The sequence below is a fragment of the Nannospalax galili genome, unplaced genomic scaffold (genome assembly GCF_000622305.1).
Source record: "Nannospalax galili isolate Female #2095 unplaced genomic scaffold, S.galili_v1.0 scaffold218, whole genome shotgun sequence".
In the NCBI taxonomy this organism is placed as follows: domain Eukaryota; kingdom Metazoa; phylum Chordata; class Mammalia; order Rodentia; family Spalacidae; genus Nannospalax; species Nannospalax galili.
In genome coordinates this window covers 2,697,930-2,708,075 of record NW_008343207.1, presented here as the reverse complement: position 1 = coordinate 2,708,075, position 10,146 = coordinate 2,697,930, and positions in this window count along the sequence as shown.

Genomic DNA, 10,146 nt, shown 5'->3' with positions numbered 1-10,146 from the left:
TTTTTTTTTTTTTTTAGTGCTGGGATTGGAACTGGGGCCTTGTGTGTTCTAGCCAGCATTCTACCTCTGAGTTGCAGCTGCAGTTCCATATGACTATTTGTATAAAATGTACAGAACAAAAAAAGTCCAAGGGACAGAAAGCAAATTAGTGGTTTCCAGGGTCTGGGAAGAAGAGAAATGGGAAATGACTGCCAATGACACAGAACTTCTTTTTCAAGGTGATGATGGGAGGATATTCTAAAGTTGGTTGTGGTGATGATTTTACAACTTTTCAGACAAACAGAAAATCACTAAATTGTATACTTTAAATGCTTTATATTTCAAACCAGGCATGGTGGCACATGCCTGTAGTCCCAGCACTTGGGAGGCAGAGGCAGGCAGATCTCTGTGAGTTCAAGGCCATCCTGGTCTACATAGTGAATTCCAGGCCAGCTGGGGCTACAGGGAGACCCTGTCTAAAAAAGACCAAAAATAAAAAAATAATAAAAAATAAAAACGATATTTCAATAGAACTGTTACTAAAATTTGTAGAGTCTGGAGTGATGGCACAGCAGTTAAGAGCATGTACGACTCTTGCAGAGGATCTGGCTTCAGTTCCTAGCACCCACATTGGGTGGCTTACAATCAACCTGTAATACCAACTTCAGGGGATCCAAAGCCTTCTTCTTGCCTCCCCAGGCATCCACATTCAAGTAACGTACATAAAGTCATACAGACATACATACATAAATAAAAATATTTAAAATTTTGTGTAGGAACTAGAGAGATGCCTCAGCTATTAAGAGCACTTGCTCCTCTTGCAGAGTACCTGAGTTCAGTTCCCAGCACCTACAAAGTGGCTCACAACCATCTGTAACTCCTGTTCCAGGAGATCCAACATCCTCTTCTGACTTCTGTGGGCATGCACATACATGGTGAACCTATATACATGCAGGCAAAACATTCATACACATAAAAAAAATAAAAATATTTAAAACAAGCCGGGCTTGGTAGCGCACGCCTTTAATCCCAGCACTTGGGAGGCAGAAGCAGGCAGATATCTGTGAGTTCAAGGCCAGCCTGGTCTACACAGTGAGTTCAGGTCAGCTGGGACTGCGGGGAGACCCTGTCTCAAAAAGACAAAAAAAATATTTAAAACAAAAAATATAAGTGCAAGTTATGTTAGGTTAGAATTTAAAAGCTGGCCTTGGTGGTGCATACCTTTTAATTCCAGCACTCAGGAGGCAGAGGAAGATGGATCCCTGTGAGATTGAGGCCAGCCTGGTCTATATATCGAGGTCCAGGCCAGCAGGGGCTATAGGGAGACCCTGTCTCAAAAAAACAAAAAACAAAAACAAGTTTAAAAAAAACCTAGACTAGAATTTAAATTTTTTCCAGTTGTGATCCTTTATCATCTGAGACATTTTTATTAATTCTTTGAGAATTTCATACATTCTATTTTGGTCATATTAAGACTCCCTCCCCATGTACTGTTAGATCTGCTCCCAACTCTCTACCCACTCACTTCATGTCCTCTATTATTTTTAAGGCCTATCAAGTTTGTGCCCCTAGATGCTTGAGTGTGGTCCATCCACAGAGCTTAGTCAATCTATCTGACATTATACCCTTAAAGAAAACTCTCACGCTTCTCCCCATCTTTCTCTCTCTCTCTCTTTCTTTCTCTCTCTCGGTCTGAAGAGATGGTTCAGTGGTTAAAAGCATTGGTTACTCTTGCAGAGGACCCAGGTTCGTTTCCCAGCATCCACATGGTGGCTAACACTGTCCAACTCCAGTTCCAGGAGATCTGATACCCTCTTCTGACCTCTGTAGGCATTGCATGACACAGGTGCACTGATATACATGCAAACAATACATTCATACACATAAATTAAAATAAAATATTAAAAAAAGAAAACTGACTCTGTCTCTGTCTCTCTCTGTCTCTCTGTCTCTCTGTCTCTCTCTGTCTCTCTCTCTGTCTCTCTCTCTGTCTCTCTCTCTGTCTCTCTCTCTCTGTCTCTCTCTCTCTCTCTCTCTCTCTCTCTCTCTCTCTCAGCAGCTATCACTTGCCAATAGTTCCTCAGCTGGGGCTGGGGCTTATTACCCACCTTCCCATCCATGATGGGAGTTTTTTCTGGCATGGGCTTGTGCAGGTCTTGTGAATGCTGTCACAAACCTTGTGGGTTCATATGTGCTATTGGCCTGTTGTGTTCAGAAAACACAGTTTCCTTGTATTCATTCACCACCTCTAGCTCTTAAAATAGTTTCACCTCCTCTTCCTCAGTGATCTCTGAGCCTTGGGAGAAGAGGGTGTTATATGGGTCCTCGTGTGGGCTTGAGCACCCCACAATCTCCTATTTTCTGCATGTTGACTGGTTGTAGATTTCTGTGTTCATTGCCATCTGTTGCAAGAAACTTGTTTGGTAAGAGTCAAGAGATGCACTAATCTGTGTCTCTAGTCCACATGGGGTGACTGGAGAGTTCCCTGGTAGGCAGCTGGCTGGGTTCTGGTAAATCCCAAAGAGAGGGTCATCCAAGACCCCAGCTATAGAGGGATATAAAATAGATACACAAGTAAAACATTTGCTGATAATGAATCATGAAGCACTTTTTGAGACAGGGTCTCATATGGTCCAGGCCAACCTCCAATTCAATATATAGCTAAAAATGACCTTGAACTCCTGATCCTCCTATCTCTACCTCCCAAGTGCTGGAATTACAGGTACACACCATCTTGACCAGCTCAAGCAATTATTTTAGGGGCCTGGGGATATAGTTGAGCTTTAGAGAGTGCTGGTCTAGCAGCAGAGAGACCCTGAGTTCAATCCCCAGCACCATATAAACTGCATGTGGTAGCACAGGCCTGTTATCCCAGTCTTCATTTTTCCATAATTAAACCATTATGTTTTTATAACAGCAGAAAACTTTGTATGTACAGTAAAAATAAACAGACTTCAATTCCAAACACATAGTCGTCTTGGATCTAAGCCGAAGTGTTTCAGGCAGTGTTCACTGGTATTTCATGGCATGCTGGCTTGTGCAATGTGCATGTTGTGTTCAGAGTGGAGGCTGCAGTACAAGCCGACTGATACAGTGTAGGCAACCCTGCCAGAAGCACCTCAGATTTAACAGGAGTTTGATTTGAACTAATTTGAAACTATTGTGTGTTTAGAAACTTCTCTGTTGGCAAATTTTTTGTGACACTGTTTCAGTTATCTCACAGGATGCACAGTTTGCAAAGCCTACTTCTGGGCTAAGTGGCAATGAAGGCATGATAGGGAAAAATGTAACATTTTATTGCGTTCGGGTATTTTGTTGTTTTGAGATAGGGTCTCACTTTGTAGGCTAGGTTGTTCTAGAACTCACTGGGTAGCCCGTGCTGACTTCAAACTCATGGCCATCCTCCTACCTGAGTCTTGGGTTTATAAGTAGGGATGAGATACCATGCCCAGTTAAGAGAATGTCCTTAGTCCTAGGAAATGTGTGCTTTGGTTTTAAAACTAAAGTGCCATGTTGGCCAGAGTTGATTTTTCAAGCACTTCAACGATGCACAAAACATGGATAAAACCAAAGTAGCACAGTATTAACAACTGATGAACCTATTGGACAGCCTATGGGTATCCATAATATTATTCCTCAAGTTCCTCCAGTAAGTTTGAAACGTCCCCCATGTGTTTTATTTCTACTCACTTCCTAAATCTGACCAAAATAACAGTAAAGGGATGAAAATCCACAAAGATCAAGAGAATATTTTTTCTACTTTCTTTATTTTTATATTTCTTTATATTTTATTTATATTTTCTTTTATGTGTAATAATGTTTTACCTGCATTTATGTAAGTGCAGCACATGTGTGCCATGCCCCACTGAGGCCGGAAGAGGCTGTCAGATCTCCTGCAACTGGAGTTACAGATGGTTATTAGTCACCATGTGGGTGCTGGGAATTGAACCCTGGTCCTCCGCAAGAGCAGTCAGTACTCTTAACTACTGAACTGTCTCTCCAGCCCCCCAGTTCTTTTTTTTTTTTTTTTTTTTTTGGTCTTTTTGAGACAAGGTCTCCCTGTAGCCCCAGCTGTCCTGGAACTCACTATGTAGACCAGGCTGGCCTTGAACTCACAGAGATCCGCCTGCCTCTGCCTCCTGAGTGCTGGGATTACAGATGTGTGCCACCATGCCTGGCTTCCACATATTTTTTTGATACAGGCTCTCATTGTGTAGCTCTGGCTGGCCTGAAACTCCCTATGCAGACCAGGCTGGCCTTGAACTCACAGAGATCTGCCTGCCACTGCCCCCTGAGTGCTGGGATTTTAAAGGCATGTGTAACCCTAACCAGCTCTTTCTACTTACTAAATTATCTTTACTGTATCAAAAATCCTAAGTAGGGCAGGGCATGGTGGTGTACTCCTTTAATCCTAGCATTTGGGAGGCAGAAATGGGAATCTCTGTGAGACTGAAGCCAGCCTGATCTACATATCAAGTTCCAGGCCAGCCAGGGCTACTGGGAGACCTTGTCTCAAAAGAACTTCCCCCAAAATCATAAATAGGGGACTGGAGCTATGGCTTAGTGGTTAAAAGCACTTGTTGCTCTTCCAGAAGACCCAGGTTCAATTTCCAGCCCCCACATGGCAGTTCACAACTGCCTGTATACGTGTGGTGCGCATACATACACTTAGGCACATACACATACATATAAAATATTTTTTTTTCAGTCTTTTTGAGACAGGGTCTCCCTGTAGCCCCAGCTGTCCTAGATTCACTATGGAGACCAGGCTGGCTTCAAACTCACAGAGATCTGCCTGCCTCTGCCTCCTGAGTGCTGGGATTAAAGGCATGCACCACCACGCCCGGCCAATAATATTTTCTTAAGATATTAAGTATTACAACTCACTGCTTCATATCTGTGCTTGATAGCTTTAGTGTCAACTTGACACACTGGGTGGAGGGAGCCTCAACTGGGGAATTGCCTCCATTGGACTGGTCTGTGGCCATTTCTGTGGGAAATCTTGATTACTGAGTGGTGTGGGAGAGCCCAGCCCACTATGGGTTGTTGCCACCCCTGGGCAGGTGGGCCTATATTGTATAAAAAAGCAGGTTGAGGAGGGACCAGGGGAGCAAGCCAGTAAGCAGCGCTCCTCCATGGCCTGTGCTTCAGCTCCTGCCTCCATGTTCCTGCCCCTTGGGCTTCCTGATGAACTGTGACCCAGGAGATGTAAGACAAATAAACCCTTTCCTCCCCAAGTTGGTAGTGGTCAGTGTTTTGTCACAGCAATGAAGAAACAAACAGAACAATAGCTTCTACTTCACTGTTACTCTACCAGGTCCTAAGACCTATGCATTTTCTTGGCATCTCAAATTAGTTTCCTACACATTATACCACAAGGCTTTCTTACTTTGTAACTATATGAAGAGTGTAAAATGGCACCTTTGGTGAGGAAGTTAATTTTAGTAAGCTCTTTTGTCATTGTGAAGCATATTTTCAGGCTGCTATAGTTACTACTCCTTTCTGTTTGTTTCAAGGAGCTTATCTAAAACAAAATTACTTTGCATTTTTTTTCATTCCATCCTTTTTTTTTTTGGAGTGCTGGGGGATAGAACCCAGGGCTCCACACATGATAAACATTGTCTCCACTACTGAATCCTACCCCTTTATAGAGCTTTATGATTGGTAGTAAAAAATGCAGGGGAAGGCCAGGTATGGTGATGCATGGCTTTAATCCCAGAGCATGGGAGGCAAAGATAGGCAGGCTTCTGATAGTTTGGGGCTAGCCTGGTCTACATAGTAAGTTGCAGGGGAATCTGGGCTATATAGTAAAACTACGTCTCAAAACAACAACAAACCTGCAGAGTGGCACATGCCTTTAATTCCAGCACTCACTCCAGAGGTAGAGGCAGGTAGAACTCTAAGAGATCAAGTGTAGCAAGTTGGGGTTACAGGGAGACCCTGTCTCAAAAAAACCAAATCAAAACAAAAAAATTAAAAACACCAACACCCCGCCCCCCAAAAAACAAAAAACATAATCCAAACCCAAACAAATGAATAAATATATACATCTTTAAAATATATTTACATATACACAGATATAGACAAATATACAAACACATATGCTTTAAATGAAGATCTGCAGATGTAGATCAATGGTGGAGTGCTTGCCTTGTATGCACAATCCTGAATTCAGCCCCTAGCTTCAACTCCCCAGCAGTACAAAAACACACAAAATAAAAACAAAAGCTAAGAAAACTACTGCCAGGAAAATCAGTCATATTTTCCATGTCTTTAAGCTAAAACTATGTTCAGAATAGTTGACTACAGTTCCAGATCTCTGCATCGGAAGAGCAGAGAGTAATTATTACATACTATAATATTGTGTCTTTGGGAGAGCAAGAGGCAAAGTGTTATTATCCCCACTTTACAGATTAAAGAAGTGAGACCAGGAAAATTCAGTGCTCACAGCTACAGGAATGAGCATCAAACAAGATCCAAAATCATAGTTCGTGGGTCTTTTTACAAAATGGATGGGTGTGTGCCTTTGCATTCAAACTCTTGGCAACTACTAAATTGAACCATATGACATTGCTGGTATTCAGTTTTTTTTGTTTTGTTTTATTTTGTTTTTTTTGTTTGTTTTTTTTTTGTCTTTTTGAAGCAGGGTCTCCCTGTAGCCCCAGCTGGCCTGGAACTTACTATGTAGACCAGGCTGGCCTTGAACTCACAGAGATCTGCCTGCCTCTGCCTCCCAAGTGCTGGGACTACAGGTGTATGCCACCACGCCTGGCTATTTTGTTCTTTTATTGAGACAGGGTCTCATTGTGTAGCCCTGGCTGGACTGGAACTCACTATGTAGACCAGGCTGGCCCTAAACTCACAAAGAGGAGTTAGTATTAAAGGTGTACCACCATGCCCATTTTATTCAGTTTTTTAAAAATTTAAATTAAATTAAATTAATTAATTTATTTATTTAGTCTTTTTGAGATAGGGCCTCCCTGTATCCCCAACTGGCTTAGAACTCATTATGTAGACCAGGCTGGCCTTGAACTCACAGAGATCCCGCCTGCCTCTGCCTCCTGAGTGCTGGAACTAAAGGCGTGTACCACCATGCCCAGCTTGTGTTTTTTTCTTTTTCTATTTTATTTTTTTTGTCTTTTTGAGACAGGGTCTCCTTGTAGCCCCAGCTGTCCTGGAACTCACTATGTAGACCAGCCTGGCCTCGAACTCACAAAGATCCACCTGCCTCCCAAGTGCTGGGATTAAAGGCGTGCACCACCATGCCCGGCTGGTTTTTTCTTTTTAATGCACCACTGCATCCAGCCTTTCAGTGATACAATTCAATTACTTGCTTAAATTTACTGTGGCAAAGCACCTGCATGTATACTAAAGCTATATGGTTCATCTTTATAGGGTTATTCACACAGAAGAATGTGGACAATCTAGGGTTTGACTAGGTTTCTGTTCTGCCATGCTGGAGATCAAACCCAGATCCTCCCCATGTGCTAAGCAGTTCTATCTTTGAGCTGTACTTCCAGCCCCAGTGTTTTGAGTCACAGCCCCCTGTATTAATGAATTAGTCTACAGCCTAGTGACTTAGAACAATAAATATACTCTCACATAGATCCTGAAGGTCAGGAATTCATGTGAAAGCGGTTACATGCATTTTCATAGAGTCAGGAATCAATGTCTACACAACACATGGATAGAGGACTACAGGGGACTAGAGCAAGGGAGGGAAATACCTTCCCTAGATGTTATCATATGTAGCTTTTGGGTCTTTGGAAAGAGCTATGTCAAGTTTAGAATACATTCCAATCATTCTAATACTTTTATCTAGCAGTCACCAGGATGTTAGGTTGCATACAGAGGTTGATAGTAAAGGGTTAGCCCAAGATAACTTTGCTCTTGATCCACAACATTCTTTCTCTCATATTTATGACACTCTGAGGAGCTGAGGTCCAGCAAGCATCTTGCAGGATCTTTGCTATAAATGAAGCTTCTTCAGAGAACTTAGTTCATAAAAGTTAAAATGATCACATACCTAACCCAAGACCTTTTCAGACCTTTGGCCCAGGCTTTGTCTTTTTGGTATTTTTGAGACAGGGCCCCCTTATATCCCCAGCTGGCCTAGAACTCAATATGTAGACCAGGCTGGCCTTGAACTCACAGAGATCTACCTGCCTCTGCCTCCCAAATGCTGGGATTAAAGGCATGCACCACCATGCCTGGCTGGTTTAGGCATTCTAACTCAGCAGTCATCATTACTCCCAACACACACACATATATAAAATTGCTTTCTGAGTGAAAATATAAAAGGCATGAGTGCACATGTCTGAAATACAGCTCTCGAGAGGCAGAGGCAGGATGATTGTGAATTTTAGGCAACCTTTAGGCTACATAGTGAAGTTAGCCTGGACTACATATTGAGAGTGTAGGACCCCCAGGCTGGGGTACCCAACGTCCACGGGAGGCTGCACCCCATAACTCAGTCCTCAGACCAGGAGATGCAACAAGCAAGAGGATTTAATCATTTGCGCAGATGGGCCCCTGCCTCACTCAGAGAGAGAGAGAGAGCAGCAGCCCTGAGCTCAGCTTACAGGTGACTTTTAAAGGCAAAAACCACAAACTACAACTGGCAGCAGTGGGAGGGGGCCGGCAGCAATTGGCAGCAGTGGGAGGGGGGCCGGCAGCAACCGGCAGCAGTGGGAGGGGGGCCGGCAGCAACCGGCAGCAGTGGGAGGGGGGCCGGCAGCAACCGGCAGCAGTGGGAGGGGGGCCGGCAGCAACCGGCAGCAGTGGGAGGGGGGCCGGCAGCAACCGGCAGCAGTGGGAGGGGGGCCGGCAGCAACCGGCAGCAGTGGGAGGGGGGCCGGCAGCAACCGGCAGCAGTGGGAGGGGGGCCGGCAGCAACCGGCAGCAGTGGGAGGGGGGCCGGCAGCAACCGGCAGCAGTGGGAGGGGGGCCGGCAGCAACCGGCAGCAGTGGGAGGGGGGAAGTTTCAGGTGATGTCCGGCTTGTGTACAGAGCATGAAAAGGTCAGCTCTTTCTCAGCAGTTAGAATTATTTTACTTCTTACTTCCTTGTTCTGAATATTCTTCTTTGGTCTGGGGGACTTGGTTTGAATCCACTTTAACCTGGCAGGGGCTTTAGTTTAATTCCATCATATGTATTCCATGCTGGCCTCGAACTCACTGTTGAGCTGAGGATGTCCTTGAATTCCTGATTCTTCTGCCTCTTCCTATGGTGCTGAGATTGTAGGTATGTTCCACTGTGCTTGGTTTATTCAGTGCTGGGGATTGAACCCAGGGCTTTGTGTATGCTAGGAGTACTCTACCAACTGAGCTGCATCCCCAGCCACCCTCTCCCCTACCTTTGTTTTCCTCTTTGCATTCCTGACACCTAATATGATACCAGCAATAAGATGGGGTGACTGTTGTGTAAACTAATAAGCCAATTAAGATAAGAGTGTCACAGAATCAGGAGAATACAGAGCTTCGAGAAGGGGATGGTCAGCACCAAGAATCACAGAGAACTCAAGAAAAATAAGGATCAAAAGCCACAAATCCTCTTCTGATTTGTACTGGGAAGGTCAATTGTACACTTTGCTGTGACTTTTATTGGAGGGATGAAGACAGGTGAAAGCATGATTAAATTAATATCTGGCTGACTAATGACAGGCGAGGGAGGGAAGACAAGGTGGACTATTATTTGGGTAGCTTGGATATGCAAGAGGTAGGGAGTGGACTCAGGGTTAAAGGAAATGGCCCTGTGTTTTAATTTTAAGTGTTAGTGCTTGTTTTCAGTTTTCCTTGGAATGTCCTCAGTTGTCGGGAAGGAGCTCACAGAGAGGGAAAGGCTGAATCCTCACTACATGGATGGGGCGAAAGAATGTGTAAGAAAGGCTGGATACTCTAGCTTTACTACTGGAGGGGAGAACTGTGATTGGATCCAAAGATATCACTGGGCACAGTAGTGTAGGGCATTTTCAGGGGAGAGCCCTGATTCTTGTAAGAATGTAGGAACAGGTAAAGAGTTCACAGAAAAACTAGGGTTGGGGGAGAGATGAAGAGATTATTAAAATTGGTAAAACTAAGCCAGGCGTGGTGGTGCACAACTTTAATCCCAGCACTCAGGAGGCAGAGGCAGGTAGATCTCTGAGTTCAAGGCCAGCCTGGTCTACAT